Raw genomic sequence first — 18,835 nt, 5'->3', positions numbered from 1 at the left:
CGTTAGGTAGCTAGCTAACATACCGGTACATACTGCTGTAATGATGTGGTTTGTAAGGACAGCGTAGCTAACAAATTGTCAGCCAACATAACATGTAAGGTAACTTAATGGAAAATAATCCATTGCTCAACATTTGAACTTTTCTGATAATTAGTTAAAGCAATACATTTCTATCCGCTATCGTTGACTTCGGCTGCATATTTTCCTACATTTTCTTCAAATCTGAAAACTATGTGAAGAAACACCCATTTCCTGAAGAATTGCATTAAGGAACCTAAAGTACGGAAATAGTGTCCTCTGCGTGTAAACTTCATATTTTGGCGAATTTAGTATGACATCCAAGAACTTTTGGCATACTAACTATATCCATACTATTACCAATAAGCACACTATATACTCAATTCACGTCCCAAATACTACGGTTAGTGTGGGTAGTATGAGTATTCCAACACAGCTCCTGTCTTGCAGAGGTCAGACTTCCTGATGACACCGGAGGGAGGAGATGTTAGCATCTCTAAAGAGCTGCCAATGAGACATGTCTAAGAAGGGAGAATAGGTGTTGCAGCTATACTGTATGCAGTCTGTTTTGACTGTGTCATGCTCATCAATCTTCATCCAATTAATGTTATCTCAGTTGTTTCTGGTGGTGATTGTGAAATTGCTGGACAATACCAGGGAGGGAAGCAGAGGTGAATGTAGATTTAGTTTCATGCTGATTACAGAAAACACTGTCAATAGCTGTTGTATGTCATGAAATGTGATACTTTTACAGCTGGCTCAGGTTGTTGGAGAAATGTTATATTGTCCATGAAGTGTTCGGAAACTACAAACACAAACTTCCTTATATATTGTGTATATATATTTTTTTTGGTTGTTTCCTTTTTCTCCCCAATTTCAATCTTGTCTCATTGCTGCAACTCCCCAACGGGCTCGGGAGGTGAAGGTCGTCCTCCGAAATGTGACCCGCCAAACTGCGCTTCTTTACCACGCCCACTTAACAGGGAAGCCAGCCGCACCAATGTGTCGGAGGAAACACCGTTCAACTGGCGACCGAGGTCAGCCTGCAGGCGCCCGGCCCGTCACAAGGAGTTGCTAGAGCACGATGAGCCAAGTAAAGCCCCCCTGGCCAAACCCTCCCCTAACCAGGACAACGCTGGGCCAATTGTGTGCCACCCTATGGGTCTCCCGATCACAGCCGGTTGTGATACAGCCCGGGATCAAATTTGGGTCTGTAGTGATGCTCTAGCACTGTGATGCAGTGCCTTGGACCACTGCGCCACTTGGGAGGCCCTGTTTTCCGATTACTTAAACTCTCAGATAAGTTAATGCATGCACTGATTTGACAAAGTACGGGACCACACACATGCATAAATGTGTGCTCACACATACACACACATTTTAATGTGTATATACTGTACATACCACACACACTTAATGTATTTCCTTGGCATCAGTAGAGTATTCTATTACAATCAGTGTCATGTGGAGAACAGCTAGAAACAGTCTAAAAACACATAAGGGCGAGAACCAGAATAACTACCTGCTGGGCACAGACGTCAGTTCAATGTCTAGTTTTGATTTACATTTGTTTGAGTTGTCAACTAATGTCTATACGGATTAGTAGTAAGCAGCAGCCGGTAGTTCTGGATCCTGTGCATTTCTTCCCTCTCAAGACAGGAAGTCAATAAACCTACACAGGCTTTTGGTCAAGCCAGACAGAGGAACTGCTTGAAGCATTTTATGGAGGAACTTGGGAGTGCGGCTCACAGATGTTGAGTTTATCCAACAAAGAGGAGGGAGAAAGTCGAAGTGGAGATTGATCTGCTGCTGTCTTGTATTTGCTAAAATTCTGGATTGGTCGTAATAACCAATTGAGTTATTCTAGCCACAGCAGTGTTTCCTCTGCAAAAATGTTATGTGTAAAGAGTGAGAAGTTCAATTCTAGTGCCTTTTTAAAAAGGAAATTCTACTCCAACATGAATGAAAATAAAATTATGCTGACACCATCTAAAGTATATTTCCACCTCCACAAATCAAATCAAAGTTTATTTGTCACGTGCGCTGAATACAGGTGTAGACTTTACAGTGAAATGCTTTCTTACAGGCTCTAACAAATAGTGCGGAGAAAATAAGTATGTGTGTGTAGGTAAGTAAAGAAATAAAAGAACCGTAAAAATACATTTTTCGGAGGCCTAGGAATTGCCGTACCAGGCAGTGATGCATCCAGCGATGCTTTCGATGTTGCAGCTGTAGAACCTTTTGAGGATCTCAGCACCCATACCAAATCTTTTTAGTTTCCTGAGGGGGAATAGGCTTTGTCGTGCCCTCTTCATGACTGTCTTGGTGTGTATGGACCATTCTAGTTTGTTGTTGAAGGATTTTGATGTGGACACCAAGGAAATGAGCCGAATAACATTATGGTAAAATTATTTCCAATTATTTTAACAAATTTGACCATACATATAGCCTATGCATGGTCCATATTATCAGGTATGCCATTAGCAATAAGCATGATCACCTGTAGCCCAACTGATGCAGCATAGTGGCGATAAATAAATACGCTGAAGCATGGGTTTTGCCTGTCTGCATTTACCCTATTGGGCTAATCATTAGCTAGGTCCCAAATATAATATTTTAACTAGTTAGCACTTATGGTGCATTTTATGTCCCCAAAAAACATGCATAAACACAGTGAATATAATGTAGGCCTATCTGCTAGGGTAACTTGGGGTAAACCACTACCCAGATTAACACAACCCCTGCCTGTACTTCTCACAGAAACCACTTCATGTCAAATAATTTCCCCCCTACTCTTTCCCTGGTTGCCACTACTCTTGCTCAACTAAAAATATAATATTTTTCATTGCAATTTTTCATTGCAGATTTTGAGGTAAAGGTGGCATTTTACCCCAAGTTACCCTACAATTGAACTGTTTTACATTTAGCTATGAAGCTGCTAAAAACTGGGTTTAGAATGGTGCAGTTCACTCATATTTAGGATTTAAAAAATAAATAAAGTATGAATGGAAAGCTGGGATCCCCCTCTTTTTAACAAAGGCCATAGAAACGGCTGTTTTCACATGATTGCAAGAATTGTTGTGCATTGACTGCTTGTCACAATGCAGGTTTCCCTCCCTATGGTAACCCTAACTCCTAACCTACTCCTAAATGTGCTTTGAGAGGAATATTTCTCTCACATAGAACACACAACAACAAGCTGACTATGTAAATACAGGTGAATAACTATCCTATAATGGGGTTGTCAGATTTTTCTGTTCTTTACTCATTTTGCTTCAGAGGAAAAGTAAGTGTGGACTGTTCTGTTCAAAGTGCACCTCCACAGAAATATTTCATGTTTCATATTTTTGGGGAGTGGCGGCAATGATTTTGCTGTGGCGCAGCACCACAGTCAAATGACTGCAGCGGAAAACACTGAGCCACAGAATGAGGTGTGTGGACAGGACACTAAGCTGGCCAGTGGTCTCTGACATCGTTACCTTTTATTAAGATACACAAAATACAAGAGACGAAAGGATGGTGCGACAGTGACATATGTACTATTAAACTGGGCTTCTATTTGTTATTTTTGGTACTTTACCCTCCTAAGAGTTCAAGGGTCACAGAGGATACCTGGGGTGAGAAGTAGCCAGTCGCTAAAGAAAACAAAGTAACACAGTAACCATTATCAACTGAACACACACAGACAGGGACCCAACAGACAGGCCATAGAGGAAGTCAGGTCTGGTTAGAAACAGTGGGAGAGAACCCAAATGTTAGTTAGTGAGAGAATCCCTCCCTGATCATTGTTGGCGCACAAGTAAAATATCACCATCAAATATTGGTCTTAAAAGTGCAGTTAAGCTTAATCTTGGCAAGAGCAGCTTGGACAGTATGGGTTTCGATTTCTCGATCAACGTTAGTGTGCTAGTGATATCAGGGCCCATAAAGCCCAGTGAAGAGCTGCTCAGGTGCCTCTGTTTCTCGGCACTAGGTGTCCCTGTTCCTCTGCTGTCTCACCAGTCCCCTCAGCCAGTGAGATACAGGGATGCTAAGTGCAGCTTTCACACGGAATCACCCCTGATTTTATTTCAAGGCTTCTCTCTTTCGCCACCACTTCCCAGACCCCCGTCTGTCTGTGTGTCTTTCTGTCTGTCTGGTGAGAGAATCCACACTGCAAAACATTCCGCCTGGCGCCCCAGAGAGAGGCCGTTAGTTTTTCCACTACCACACACTTCACCTTCTGGTAACCCCCATTTAAACCCTGGACCTCCAGAGATAATCTGTCTGAACAAGGGCTCCAACGATGACTGAGCCAGTCTGCCTTCTCTATATGAGTTGTTTGATATGCTGCAGCATGGACCACTGAATGGAAAATGATGTTCATGTTGTGCTAGGAAGAACACCTCCTGTGTGACCGACTATAATGGGCTATACACCTCTGCCCCTTATTATGACAGACAGCAGCTGTTATTTTCATACTCCTATGAAAATAAACTCACTCTGTACTCAATGTACATTTCTCTAACATTTTTCTCTTGTTGCCTTTCATCTAGCTCCCTCCTCTTGTGCAGTGACATTATTAGAGCAGTGATTTGGGTAAGCGTTCAACTCCATATTCGTGTTATCCACTCTTATTTTCAATCATGTGAAAGCAATTTGCCATACTATGAGATCCCCCCAGTTTCAAACATATGTTCTAACGCTCCTGTACTGTAGGTCTATAATATGTGCGTGCCTGCATGTGTTGCATTCATTTCTAGACAAATACATTTTCACTAATCAATGTACTGTTCTGCTCATTGGATTTTGCATCACATTTAGCATTTTTTATGAATTTGCCACTTTTGTATTAACCAACGTGTGCCTTCCCAACATTTGTAAAGCAGCATGTCAGTTTAATTTACATTTAGCTTGACTGCACTTAGGACTCCCCCATCTACTGTGCACATATGCCAAACACTTTAAAAGCAGTTCCTTTTGGGTGTGTCTATTTAGGCGGAAATCTACATTTTTGACATTACAGTTAAGAGGTTAAACTCTGAATACCTCTCTCGTATAAATTACAATGAAATGAAATGAAATGATGCTCAGATGAGGTAAATAAATAGAACATTTGGGATGGCAGCTGACGAGCTCTAGGTGTTTTAGTGGATTTCAAACGCTGAGATAATTTCAATAAAGTGAATTTCATGTAATTGATGCATGCCAGTGCTAAGACTTCACTGGGAAAATGTGTAATGACCAAACCAACAATGACGTTGCAGTAGCAAATAAGTAAGTAAATAACCTAGAGCATAAGTTACTGTTGTTTGTTGAACCTCCTATCTAGTAAATCTGCCTGTTAACTCATATGTATTATTGGAGTATACAGCCTGAGGACTTGGCATTTATGAGTTAGATTATAATTTGATTTTATAAAATGGGTGGTTTGGAGTTCCCATTGTTTAGTCTATTCTGCCTATAATTTACTAGACAACATACGGTGGATTTGGAAAGTATTGAGACCACTTGACCTTTTCCACATTTTGTTATGTTACACCCTTTTTCTAAAATTGTTTAAATATTTTTTTCCACTCATCAATCTACACACAACACCCCATAATGACAAAGCAATAACTGTTTTTTAGAAAATCTGTCCTTTGGTCTGATGACTCTTTGTGACACGCAGAGTAGGTGAACGGATGATCTCTGCATGTGGGGTTCCCACCTTGAAGATGTGATGGTGTGGGGGTGCTTTGTTGGTGCCAATGTTGGTGAATTATTTAGAATTCAAGGTACACTTAACCAGCATGGCTACCACAGCATTCAGCAGCGAAACTCCACCCCATCTGGTTTGCGCTTATTGGGACTATCATTTGTTTTCCAACAGGACGATGACCCGAAACACACCTCCAAACTGTGTACGGGCTATTTGACCAAGGAGAGTGATTGAGTGCTGCGTCTCCACAATCATTCAACCTCAAACCAGTTGAGATGGTTTGGAATGAGCTGGACCGCAGAGTGAAGGAAAAGCAGCCAACAAGTACATATGTGGGAACTCCTTCAAGACTGTTGGAAAATAATTCCAGGTAACTACCTCATGAAACTGGTTGAAAGAATGCCAAGAGTGTGCAAAGCTGTCATCAAGGCAAAAGGGTGGCTACTTTGAAGAAAATAAAATAGATTTAGATTTTCTTAACACTTGGTTACTAAATGCTAGAAAATTGTAAGAATAAAGAAAATCCCTTGAATGAGTAGGTGTGGTCTAACTTGACTGGTACTGTATGTGCCTTATTATAGGCAAGTCAACCCTGTTTTCATGATTTCTGGTAGATCATCTAAATAAATAAATCACATCACGTTTTTGGACTCATTCAGCAATTGTTACCTAATTAAGTAAAATACTATTGGAAATTTATGTTGAAAGTTCCATTTATATTTCTGAAACCTAAGTTGAAAGTAATGCTATTGGCATATAAATGGCATATGGCATATATATATATATATATATTGCTGTGTCCGTTGACCATAACTTTTGAATAATAGCCTAATTGTTCTATTTTTTAAATGTTATTTTTACCTTTATTTAACCAGGTAGGCTAGTTGAGAACAAGTTATCATTTACAACTGCGACCCAAAGCAGTTCGACACATACAAAAACACAGAGTTACTCATGGAATAAACAAACATACAGTCATTAATACAGTAGAAAAAGTCTATATACAATGTGTGCAAATGAGGTAGGATAAAAGAGGTAAGGCAATAAATAGGTCATGGTGGGGAAGTAATTAAAATATATCAATTAAACACTAGAATGGTAGATGTCCAGAAGATGAATGTGCAAGTAGAGATACTGGGGTGCAAAGGAGCATCAATAAATAATCAATAAATAAATTGCAGTGTAGGGATGAGGTAGTTGGGCCATTTACTGATGGGCTATGTACAGGTGCAGTGATCTGTGAGCTGCTCTGACAGCTGGTGCTTAAAGCTAGTGAGGGAGATATGAGTCTCCGACTTCAGTGATTTTTGCAGTTTGTTCCAGTCATTGGCAGCAGAGAACTGGAAGGAAAGGTGGCCAAAGGAAGAATTGGCTTTGGGGGTGACCAGTGAGATATACCTGCTGGAGCGCGTGCTACGCGTGGGTGCTGCTATGGTGACCAGTGAGCTGAGATAAAGCGGGGCTTTACCTAGCAGAGACTTGTAGATGACTTGGAGCCAGTGGGTTCGGCGGCGAGTATGAAGCGAGGGCCAGCCAGCGAGAGGATACAGGTCACAGTGGTGGGTAGTATATGGGGCTTTGGTGACAAAACGGATGGCACTGTGATAGACTGCATATATTATCCAATTTGTTGAGTAGAGTGTTGGAGACTATTTTGTAAATGTCATCGCCGAAGTCGAGTATCGGTAGGATGGTCAGTTTTACGAGGGTATGTTTGGCAGCATGAGAGAAGGATGCTTTGTTACGAAATAGGAAGCCAATTCCAGATTTAATTTTGGATTGGAGAAGCTTAATGTGAGTCTGGATGGAGAGTTTACAGTCTAACCAGACACCTAGGTATTTGTAGTTGTCCACATATTCTAGGTCAGACCCGTCCAGAGTAGTGATGCGGGCGGGTGCAGGCAGTGATCGGTTGAATAGCATGCATTTCGTTTTACTTGCATTTAAGAGCAGTTGGAGGCCACGGAAGGAGAGTTGTATGGCATTGAAGCTCATCTGGAGGTTAGTTAACACAGTGTCCAAAGAAGAGCCAGAGGTATACAGAATGGTGTCGTCTGCGTAGAGGTGGATCAGAGAATCACCAGCAGCAAGAGCGACATCATTGATGTATACAGAGAAGAGAGTCGGACAGAAAATTGAACCCTGTGGCACCCCCATAGAGACTGCCAGAGGTCCAGACAACAGGCCCTCTGATTTGACACACTGAACTCTATCAGAGAAGTAGTTGGTGAACCAGGCGAGGCAATCATTTGAAAAACCAAGTCTGTTGAGTCTGCCGATAAGAATGTGGTGACTGACAGAGTCGAAAGCCTTGGCCAGGTCGATGAATACGGCTGCACAGTAATGTCTTTTATCGATGGAGGTTATGATATTGTTTAGGACCTTGTGCGTGGCTGAGGTGCACCCATGACCAGCTCTGAAAACAGATTGCATAGCGTAGAAGGTAAGGTGGGATTTGAAATGGTTGGTAATCTGTTTAACTTTGCTTTCGAAAACCTTAGAAAGACAGGGTAGGATAGATATAAGTCTATAGCAGTTTGGGTCTAGAGTGTCTTCCCCTTTGAAGAAGGGGATGACCGCGGCAGCTTTCCAATCTTTGGGAATCTCAGACTAATCTTTCAGAACATCAGCTATCTGGATTTGGGTGAAGGAGAAATGGGGAGGCTTTGGCGAGTTGTTGTGGGGGGTGCAGGGCTGTTGATCGGGGTAGGTGTAACCAGGTGGAAAGCATGGCCAGCCGTAGAAAATGCTTATTGAAATTCTCAATTGCAGTGGATTTATCGGTGGTGACAGTGTTTCCTAACCTCAGTGCAGTGGGCAGCTGGGAGGAGGTTCTCTTATTCTCCATGGACTTTACAGTGTCCCAGAACCTTTTTGAGTTTGTGCTACAGAATAAAAATTTCTGCTTGAAAAAGCTAGCCTTAGCTAGCCTGAAAATGTGCATATCACGGGGGCTATTTGATGCTAATGCAGAACCCCACAGAATGTTTTTGTGCTGGTCAAGGGCAGTCAGGTCTGGAGAGAACCAAGGGCTGTATCTGTTCCTGGTTCAAATTTTTTTTGAATGGGGCATGCTTATTTAAGATGGGGAGGAAGGCACTTTTAAAGAATAACCAGGCATTCTCTACTGACTGGATAAGGTCAATATCCTTCCAGGATACCCGGGCCGGGTCGATTAGAAAGGCCTGCTCGCTAAAATGTCAAAACACTGTTTAGAAGTGTCCAAATCAATAAACAGTTTGGGATATGTTGAATATCTAAGCATAAAACTTACTACCTACCAGAGTATGTGACTGGAACGGAGCTAGAGCTGAGCGTGCCCAATTTGACTGGAGCGTGGAGCGAGTTTCCCAAAGGCTGGAGCATCTGCCTTCTTGCCTGCTCCAATTTCACTCCAGTAGTGCCCATTTCACGAAATCAGGGCATGCCCGGCCCAGCATGCATTTGTAGTCTACTTGTGTGCTGCTATAGCCCTTGCTTTAGCTACTGTCATGGAGTTCGCTAAATATTTCAATAAATCAACTCCCAAAACACACGGTTCCACCATCAAGGTAACTTGATTTTGAGAACCAATAATAAGAAAGGGAGTGCAGTGATGTATTGTAGTGTCCACCAATGGTGGAACAAACTCCCTCACGACGCCAGGACAGCGGAGTCAATCACCACCTTCCGGAGACACCTGAAACCCCACCTCTTTAAGGAATACCTAGGATAGGATAAGTAATCCTTCTCACCCCCCCCCCCTTTTAAGATTTAGATGCACTATTGTAAAGTGACTGTTCCACTGGATGTCATAAGGTGAATGCACCAATTTGTAAGTCGCTCTGGATAAGAGCGTCTGCTAAATGACTTAAATGTAATGTAAATTTAATGTCCACAACTAAATAATAATTGTGGAATCTGAAAAGACACATATCCAGAAAGCATGATGGTCTACTTACTCCATGCACATGCTAAAAGAAAGGAACGACGTGGCTAGCTAAGTGTGTCATTGTAGAAAAGTATTTATGATAAAAAAATCATATTGCTTAAAAGTTTTGTTCATGTACAGTTGATCGGAGTTTACATACACCTTAACCAGATTCTTTAAATTCAGTTTTTCACAATTCCTGACATTTAATCCTAGTAAAAAATTCCCTGCCTTAGGTCAGTAAGGATCACCACTTTATTTTAAGAATGTTAAATGTCAGAATAATAGTAGAGAGAATGATTTATTTGAGCTTTTATTTCTTTAATCACATTCCCAGTGAGTCAGAAGTTTACATACACTCAATTAGTATTTGGTAGAATTGCCTTTAAATTGTTTAACTTGGGTCAAACGTTTTGTGTGGTCTACCGCAAGCTTCCCACGTTAAGTTGGATGAATTTTGGCCCATTCCTCCTGACAGAGCAGGTGTAACTGAGTCAGGTTCGGAGGCCTCCTCGCTCGCACACGCTTTTTCAGTTCTGCCCACACATTTTCTATGGGATTGAGGTCAGGGCTTTTTGATGGCTACTCCAATACCTTGACTTTGTTGTCCTTAAGCCATTTTGCAACAACTTTGGAGGTATGAATGGGGTCATTCAGACCCAAAGTCAATACTTTGTAGAGCCATCTTTTGCAGAAATTACAGCTGCAAGTCTCTTAGGATATGTGTGTGACCAATAGAAAATCATATCAGATTTTGGAACCAGTCCTATTGGACTCGTATAGGATTCTATCTTATAGAATAAAAACCTAGAGGATAGGTTACATTTTTTTTTATTGCTCTGAAAACATTTTTGAGTGTCCTTCATGGATGAATTAGATTTATGTCCCTCCTGGCTGAAAAGAAAGATTAGCTGTTATTTATATCTTAGAGAGATGGAGAAGAAAGTTCTCCCATAATGCCCTAAATCATGGTATTGGAACGAGGTGGGCCTTTGCTGACTGTGAATCTCATATTTCAAAAGGACTTTGAAGACCGAGAGAAAGAACTTCCATGCTAATCCTCCAGCGTGTAGACTAGTCCTTAAGGCAACTTGTTCAATAGTTTGGGGTAGGGCCATGCTCGATTGGTTGTGTCAAGTTGAAAAGAGAAAGCAGAGTCCGTCCCTCCCTCCCAACCAGTCCTTCTCACCACATGCTGCTCTGTGTTCCTGATACACTGCTATCTGTCTCTCTGGTCTAGACATGGCAAGACAACTTTTTATACGTCACTCGCCACACACATGCACTCACGCAGCACACACATTTAAGCATGCATGCATGCAGACACTGATACAGACACACACTTACACACACAGATGTGCATGAAAGTCACACACACATAATACATACAGTACCAGTCAAAAGTTTGGACTTTTCCAGGGTTTTCTTTATTTTTACTATTTTCTACATTGTAGAATAATAGTGAAGACATCAAAACGATGAAATAACACATGTGGAATCACATAGATTTTAGATTTCAAAGTAGCCACCCTTTGCATTGATGACAGCTTTGCACACTCTTGGCATGTGTGTAAGCGACCAGTAACATTTGATTTGATTTGATGTTGGTTGATCATTGCCCGACAGCCATTTTAAAGTCTTGTCATTTTAAAGTCTTGATTTGTAGCCAATTTAAGTCAAAACTGTAACTCAGCCACTCAGGAGATTCACTGTCATCTTGTTAAGTAAGTGTATATTTGGCCTTCTGTTTTAGGTTATTGTCCTGCTGAACGGTGAATTTGTCTCCCAGTGTCTTTTGGAAAGCAGACTGAACCAGGGTTTCGTCTAGGATTTTGCCTGTGCTTAGCTCTATTCTGTTTCTTTTTATTCTAAAAATCTCCCTACTCCAAGCTGATGACAAGAATACCCATAACATGATGCAGCCACCACCATGCTTGAAAATATGTACTGTAGAGTGGAACTCAGTGATGTGTTGGATTTTCCCCAAACATAATCCTTTGTATTCTAGACAAAGTTAATTTAATTGCCAAATGTTTGCAGTTTACTTTAGTGCCTTATTGCAAGGCATGCATGTTATTTTTATTCTGTACAGGCTTCCTTCTTTTCAATCTGTTATTTAGGTTACTATTGTGCAGTAACTATAATGTTGTTGATCCATCCTCAGTTTTCACCTATCACAGCCATTAAACTCTTTAACTGTTTTAAAGTCACCATTGGCTGAGCGGTTTCCTTCCTCTCCGGCAATTGAGTTAAGAAGGATGCCTGTATTATGGTTGTGACTTGGTGTATTGATACACCATCCAAAGTGTAATTAAATAACTCAAAGGGATATTCAATGTCTGCTTTTTCTTTTACCCATCTACAAATATTTGCTCTTCTTTGCGAGGCATTTGAAAACCTCCTTGGTCTTTGTGGTTGAATCTGTGTTTGAAATTCACTTCTCGACTGAGGGACCTTAGAGATACAGTGCATTGTGAAAGTATTCAGACCCATTCCCTTTTTCCACATTTTGTTATGTTACAGCATTATTTTACACACAATACCCCATAATGACAAAGCGAAAACAGGTTTTTAGACATTTTAGAACATTTAGAATAAGTATGAAACAGATACCTTATTTACATTAATATTCAGACCCTTTGCTATGAGAATCTAAATTGAGCTGAGGTGCATCCTTTTCCAATCAATCATCTTTGAGATGTTTCTACAACTTGATTGAGGTCCACCTGTGGTAAATTCAATTGATTGGACATGATTTGGAAAGGCACACACCTGTCTACGTAAGGTCCCACAGTTCACAGTGCATGTCAGAGCAAAAAACAAGCCATGAAGTTGAAGGAATTGTCCGTAGGTCTCCGAGACAGGATTGTGTCGGGGCACAGATCTGCGGAAGGGTCCAAAAAAATGTCTTCAGCATTGAAGGTCCCCAAGTACACAATGGCCTCCATCATTCTTTAATGGAAGAAGTTTGGAATCACCAAGACCCTTCCTAGAGCTGGCCGCCCAGCGAAACTGAGTAATCGGGGAGAAAGGCCTTGGTCAGGGAGGTGACCAAGAACCTGATGGTCACTCTGACAGAGCTCCAGAGTTCCTCTGTGGAGATGGGAGAACCTTCCAGATGGACAACCATCTCTGCAGCATTCCACTAATCATGCCTTTATGGTAGAGTGGCCAGATGGAAACCACTCCTCAGTAAAAGGCACATGACAGCCTGCTTGGAGTTTGCCAAAAGGCAACTAAAGGACTCTTAGACCATGAAACAAGATTATCTGTTCTGATGAAACCAAGATTGAACTATTTGGCCTGAATGCCAAGCATTACGTCTGGAGGAAACCTGGCACCATCCCTACAGTGAAGCATGGTGTTGGCAGCCTCATGCTGTGGGTATGATTTTCAGTGGCAGGGACTGGGAGATTAGTCAGGATAGAGGGAAAGATGCATGGAGCAAAGTACAGAGAAATCCTAATGAGAATCTGCTCCAGAGTGCTCAGGACCTCAGACTGGGACGAAGGTTCAACTTCCAACAGGACAACAACCCTAAGCACACAGCCAAGACAACTCTGGAGCGGCTTCGGGACAAGTCTCTGAATGTCCTTGAGTGGCCCAGCCAGAGCCAGGACTTGAACTCGATCAAACATCTTTGGAGAGACCTGAAAATAGCTGTGCAGCGACACTCCCCATCCAACCTGACAGAGCTCGAGAGGATCTGCAGAGAAGAATGGGAGAAACTCCCCAAATACAGGTGTGCCAAGCTTGTAGCGTCATACCCAAGAAGACTCGAGGCTGTAATCACTGTCAAAGGTGCTTCAGCAAAGTACTGAGTGAAGGGTCTGAATACTTATGTAAATGTGATATTTGTTTTGTTTTTTAAATATATTTTTGTAAACCTGTTTTTGCTTTGTCATCATGGGGTATTGTGTGTAGATTCATGAGGGGAAAAAGTAATATAATCCGTTTTAGAATAAGGCTGTAACGTAACAAAATGTGGAAAAAGTTAAAGGGTCTGAATATCAAATCAAATGTATTTATATAGCCCTTCGTACATCAGCTGATATCTCAAAGTGCTGTACAGAAACCCAGCCTAAAACCCCAAACAGCAAGCAATGCAGGTGTAAAAGCACGGTGGCTAGGAAAAACTCCCTAGAAAGGCCAAAACCTAGGAAGAAACCTAGAGAGGAACCAGGCTATGTGGGGTGGCCAGTCCTCTTCTGGCTGTGCCGGGTGGAGATTATAACAGAACATGGCCAAGATGTTCAAATGTTCATAAATGACCAGCATGGTCAAATAATAATAATCAAAGGCAAAACAGTTGAAACTGGAGCAACAGCACAGCCAGGTGGACCGGGGACAGCAAGGAGTCATCATGTCAGGTAGTCCTGAGGCATGGTCCTAGGGCTCAGGTCCTCCGAGAGAGAGAAAGAAAGAGAGAAAGAGAATTAGAGAGACCATCCTTAAATTCACACAGGACACCGGTTAGGACAGGAGAAGTACTCCAGATATAACAAACTGACCCTAGCCCCCCGACCCTAGCCCCCCGACACATAAACTATTACAGGAGGGGTCAGGAGACACTGTGGCCCCATCCGATGACACCCCCGGACAGGGCCAAACAGGAAGGATATAACCCCACCCACTTTGCCAAAGCACAGCCCCACACCACTAGAGGGATATCTTCAACCACCAACTTACCATCCTGATACTTTCCAAATGCACTGCAATTGTATTTGTGGGGTACAAAGATGAGAGAGTCATTCAAAAAGTGATGGTAAACACTATTATTGTTCACAGAGTGAGTCCATGCAACTTATGTGACTTTTTAAACTCACATTTACTCCTGAACTTATTTAGGCTTGCCATATCAAATGTGTTGAATACTTATTGCCTCAAAAAAATTCAAATGTTATTATTAATTTGTAAAATATACACTTTGACATCACGAGGTATTGTCAATTTAATCCATTTTAAGTTCAGCCTGTAATGCAACAAAATGTTGAAAAAGTCATATTTTCTGAAGGCACTATAAAGCCACAGCCTAATCAGGCACGACTTAATGACAATCCATGGCAAACACATACCAAGACTGAGATTAAGAAGAAGCCAGAAGGCTAAGTGCATGTGATTAAACTACTCACTGGCTTTAGCATAATTTTCCTATTCACTTTATTGTTAGCATGGTAAATAAATATATCCTGCAGCCTTGTTATCTCCTGCAGCCCCCCTCCATGCCACGTCTATTTCTATGGGCACAAGCGCGCTTCATGACACAAACTGTTTACACCCCTCTTGTTGGCAGAGAGAACATTTTGCAGGTTTATAGCTCATTTCCTGTAATTCTACACATTTTGTCATGTTGTACAGATTTATTTTCTCAGTTTTAGAAAAACTTCTTTGGGATCAGTGTCCCTTCCACGGGACTGTTGAGCTAACGTAGGCTTATGCGATTAGCATGAGGTTGTAAGTAACAAGAACATTTCCCAGGACATAGACATATCTGATATTGGCAGAAAGCTTAAATACTTGTTAATTTAACTGCACTGTCCAGTTTACAGTAGCTATTACAGTGAAATAATACCATGCTATTGTTTGAGGAGAGTGCACAGTTTTGAACATGAAAAGTTGTTAATAAACAAATGTGGCACATTTGGGCAGTCTTGATACAACATTTTGAACATAACTGCAATGGTTCATTGGATCACTCTAAAACGTTTATCATACACTGTTGCCATCTAGTGGACACAATCTAAATTGCAGCTGGGCTGGAATAATACATTTTGACCATATTCTTTGGCATCTCAAACATGATGAACAAAAATAATACAAAATAACAGTTTTTTTCTTTGTATTATCTATTACCAGATCTATTGTGTTATATTATCATGCATTTCTTTCACATTTCCACAAACTTCAAAGTGTTTCCTTTCAAATGGTACCAGGAATATGCAGATCCTTGCTTCAGAGTTACAGGCAGTTCGAATTGGGTATGTTATTTTAGGCGAAAATTTAAAAAAAGGGAAGGATCCTTTATGAGGCTCATTTTCTTGCAATTCTATAAAAATGTTGCCATGTCTAACATGTATTAATAAGATTTAAGTGACTCAAACACAGTGGTGGAAAAGTTCTGAATTGTCATACTTGAGTAAAAGTGAAGATACCTTAATAGAAAATAACTCACGTCGAAGTTAAAGTCAAGTAGTAAAATACTTGTTGAGTAAATGTCTTAAAGTATTTGGTTTTAAATATACTTAAGTATCAAAAGTAAATTGGAATTTCTAAATTGTACTTACAAGTTTAAACCATTTCATATTCCTTATATTAAGCAAACCATTTGATTTGATTTCTTTATTGGCGGATAGCCAGGGGCACACTCCAACAGTCAGACATAATTTACAAACAAAGCATTTGTTTTTAGTGAGTCTGCAAGATCAGAGGCAGTAGTGATGTTCTCTTGATTAGTGTTTGAATTGGACCATTTTCCTGTCAAAATGTAACGAGTACTTTTGGGTTCAGGGAAAATATATGGAGTAAAAAGTACATTATTTTCTTTAAGAATGTGAAAGTAAAAGTTGGCAAAAAATATAAATAGTAAAGTACAGAAAAATTACGTAAGTAGTACTTTAAAGTATTTTTACTTAAGTACTTTACACCACTTTACACCACACAAAAACATAGCTGAAAAGCTGCTGATCTGGGCTAGTTGATCTGTACATTTCTGACAAGTTATACATAGCTCTCTGAGGTATGCAATTACCGACATGACATTCTACTCTTCTACATGTGCACCCCCCGCGGCCCACAGTTTTGGAACCACAGGATTATGCAACCACAACGGCAGTTGATTGATGATACCAATGCTAACCAAATACCAGTGATAGCATCGTTCTCTTGAATGATCACTGCTTTCCTTACTCTATAATAAAGAACCAGAAACCCCCTTCCCATCTTTACTGGTTCCTATGTCATTCAGGTCAGTCGGACCCAGACCAAAAGGATCCGTGGCCACCCAGGTCTCAGTTGGATTGCTGCCCCACAGCCGATGAGAAACCCTGAAATTATCACTGTGTGTCTGTCTCATTCTTCCTGCCAAGTGATTTTTGCTAATTGGAGCAGATGCCATGGCTGCCTCACTGTGCTGTGCTTAAACACTTGTAGCTGAAATCCCTCCCAGAGTTGTCCCAGAAAGCCCAGGCGATGAGTCTTGCCTCCCAGCGCTACATTTTCCATTCTCCTGGACAATGCCAATCCAGCTGCTTTATGGCTGGCTCTGTGGACCTACCCACATGAAAGCACCTTTTTTCTTTCAGGCATTGTACAATCTCCATGTTCAACGATGGCAATTAAACATTTTATTTTGGGATACTATAAAATGCTATTATGTAGTAAACCCTCAAACTCAAAATGTAGTACATTACTGCAGTTATAAATAATTGGACAGTGAACAATGTGTTGTATATGCTTTTGATAGGTGTCATTTTATATTCAAAATTACTGTGATCAAGGTCTTATGCATAATTGCACATAATGCAACAATGCTTTCTTTTTTGGAGTCTGTTTTTCATTTCTCAAACCATAACAACCGTACATAAAGAAAAAACAAACAGACAAACAGACAAACACACAGCCACCATACACATTACGTAGTATGTCTCACAACCACACTCCCCTGCATCCTTCATCCCCTGGAATTTTCCAGTGCTTGCAACACTCTATTCCATATTACCTCAAATTGCAACAATACTGTCTTATATTCCTTGCACATCTTTTTGTAATTGTGAAGTCGAGCTAATTTTCTGTAGTGAGGAGCTGTGAAATTGTGCTTAGCTTGGAATGTAGCCCACTGCTTACTCTATACCGAGACCTTGAGAGTCTCCTTGAAGTACATTGTTATAAAATGATAAAATCCCTTTAATCATCTAAAGATCACATACTGTTGTAGAAATAAACTTCATTCACCACAGGGTAGAATCCATTACATTAGGTCTAGCTTGGTAAAACAGGCCCATGGGAGACTGAGCTTGATGTAGAGCATGTGTCAACAAGGAATCAGGAAGCATTAACCCACTAATGAAGTCTCTAATGAGTGGTGTATCAACACTTAACTCTTCAGCCAGGTGTTAATCAAACTGGACGTGTCTGCCGTACTCCGAGCTGCTCTCTGTCTTCAGCCAAGCCATCATTCAGGACCTATACTGTAAGATGTAAATATTTAAAGGTCCTGAACAATCATTCTGATTCCCATGTAAAATAGACTTTTGAGTGACTAAAATATCACCCATAATATTTTTTGGGGATAGAAATACTCAACATTTTAAAATATATTTTTCTCTCATGGCTAACTACAAGGAAGTTTGAAAAGACAGGCTGAGTGGGCGGGGAGCTTATATTCATGACAGCTCTTTGAATTACCTATGTCAAGAAACTTCGATGCAGTGTTGCAGTAAAATCATCTCAAGCAAATTTGGTGATACATAAAGCAACTCAAACAACATCAATAATATCCATTAATATATGTCTCCCATTTGACATGTCTCTTGTTATGCGGTTCACAGGTTCACAGCAGCACTGACGGATGTGTTGTCATGACAATTGCGTCAGAGTTTTGATCACCCCCCACCCCACCCTTTTGTTCCATGCTGGCTGAAGACCCAGCTAGCCAGTAACTAGAGAAGGTGCTCCCACAATAATGTGATTTGTACTGCCTACAGGATAAAGTATTGGATTCGTCACACACAACACTAAGACATCATCCGATTCCACTACTTTTTCAAGCTGTTTTTTATTATATGAAAGCGAGCTTTGCTTTTATACTTACAATTCCATCATGTTTGATTGAGTGAGCTGTTTTGTCTTGTGTTCATTTATATGGGACCTGTCTGTTGTTCTTTGCCATTTATATTGTAATTCCACAGGGATGCTGGCCCATGTTGACTCCAATCCTTCCCACAGTTGTGTCAAGTTGGCTGGATGTCCTTTGGGTGGTCGACCATTCTTGATACATGCAGGATACTGTTGAACGTGACAAAACCCAGCAGCGTTGCAGTTCCTGACACAAACCGGTGTGCCTGGCACCTACTACAGGAACCCGTTCAAAGACCATTTATATTTTTTCTTGCCCTTTCACCCTCTGAATGGCACACATACAAAATCCATGTCTCAGTGCTTAAAAATCCATATTTAAACTGTCTTTCACTACACTGAAATGTATTTAACAAGTGACATCATGGCTTTCA

General features: G+C 40.9%; 1 long non-coding RNA gene across 1 annotated transcript; it reads left to right on the top strand.

Annotated features, from left to right (window-relative positions):
• Positions 1 to 5,874: 5,874 nt before the first annotated feature.
• LOC127913417 (uncharacterized) lies at positions 5,875 to 11,818 on the top strand. Its single transcript, XR_008085523.1, has 2 exons — positions 5,875 to 6,068; positions 11,362 to 11,818. It is a non-coding gene; the product is annotated as an uncharacterized LOC127913417 (long non-coding RNA).
• Positions 11,819 to 18,835: the final 7,017 nt, after the last annotated feature.

The sequence above is a fragment of the Oncorhynchus keta genome, chromosome 29 (assembly GCF_023373465.1).
Source record: "Oncorhynchus keta strain PuntledgeMale-10-30-2019 chromosome 29, Oket_V2, whole genome shotgun sequence".
Taxonomy (NCBI): Eukaryota; Metazoa; Chordata; class Actinopteri; order Salmoniformes; family Salmonidae; genus Oncorhynchus; species Oncorhynchus keta.
The sequence above is the reverse complement of the archived record's forward strand: the minus strand, read 5'-3'. Positions and strand labels throughout refer to the sequence as shown.